We start from the raw sequence: 1,389 nt of genomic DNA on the forward strand, positions 1-1,389 counted from the left end.
CCGACAACTTCCTGTCATATGCTCACAGAATTGTTGAGAACTGTATCTGACACCTGCTCCCTCTGTGCCTGGCCCTGCTCCAGAGATCCCTCTGTACTAGTCCCTTATTTACTCACAACTGTCCCATGAGGAGACTGATGTCCGGTGGTCGACATCCAACCCAGAGCTTCACCTGTGGTCAAGAATCGGCTGCCATGAACTAAGAGTTTGGGACAATCCATCTAAAATGATGACTGAGCAGGGCGCTAAATGTCTACCACCACCACCACCCCCCACACACACATACATACAAACACACCTCCACCGTCCTTTGCAGCCAAAGATGTTTTACTTTCTTTCTTTTTGTTGGTTGTGGGGCTTGAATTCTGGGCCTGGGTGCTATCCCTGAGCTCTTCAGCTCAAGTCTAGAACTCTACTACTTGAGCCACAGCACCACTTCCGGTTTTCTGGTGCTTTATTGGAGAGAAGAGTCTGATGGTCTTTCCTGCCCAAGCTGGCTTTCACTGGTGATCCTAAGATTCAGCTCCTGAGGACTTAGGATGACAGCCATGAGCCACTGGCACCTGGCCAAAGATGCTTTTCTATGCCTGTCATCCTATCCCCTCAGGAGACTGAGATCTGAGGACTGCAGTTGGATGCCACCCTTGGCAGCAAAGTCATTAAGAACTCTTATCTCCAATTAAACACCCAAAAACATTGCAAGTGGAGCTGTGGCTCAAATGGTAGAGTGCTAGCTTTGAGCATAAAACAAGGCATGGGACCCAGGCCCTAGTTTTAAACTTTTTCTAGCATAGACCCACCCAAGAAAAGGCAGCAGGAGAGCACACGGGAGCTCAAAGCTCACACATAATGCTCAACACTCACAGAATAGACCCCATCCTGCTCTGAGTCTCTAGATTCTATGTCCTAGGTCATGACAGTCTTAGATGGGACTGACCATACATCAAGTCAGGACATTCAAGTACAATCTCATACTGAGGATCCCGTGACCTCATCAAGGACTCAAGATCTCTCACTGTCCTGCCTTGACACTAGGCAGTCAGGTGAGATCCAGTTATCCAACCAAAGGATATGGGAACGAATGAATTTCTCAGCCAAGGGATGCAGACTGGAGGGCTCTAGGTCCCTCTCTTTCGGGAAGGAGAAAAGGGCTGATCCTTCTCAGGAATGATCCTGGGTTGTGAGTATCCTCAAAGAAACAACCCCGCTCAGAACTCAGTGTCTCTTATGTTCCCACGAGCCTTGACCTTCAGTCCGCCCTCTCTAAATCCCACATCTGTCATCTAGACTAAAAGCTGAGCCCGCAAAGAGACTCACCTCTACCTCTGAGAATGGCAGTCACAGGGCCCTAGAGTCCCCTAGAGGAAGTCTCAGAGCAACATATGTCTG

This window comes from Dipodomys spectabilis, unplaced genomic scaffold (assembly GCF_019054845.1).
Source record: "Dipodomys spectabilis isolate Male_0828 unplaced genomic scaffold, ASM1905484v1 ptg000068l, whole genome shotgun sequence".
In the NCBI taxonomy this organism is placed as follows: domain Eukaryota; kingdom Metazoa; phylum Chordata; class Mammalia; order Rodentia; family Heteromyidae; genus Dipodomys; species Dipodomys spectabilis.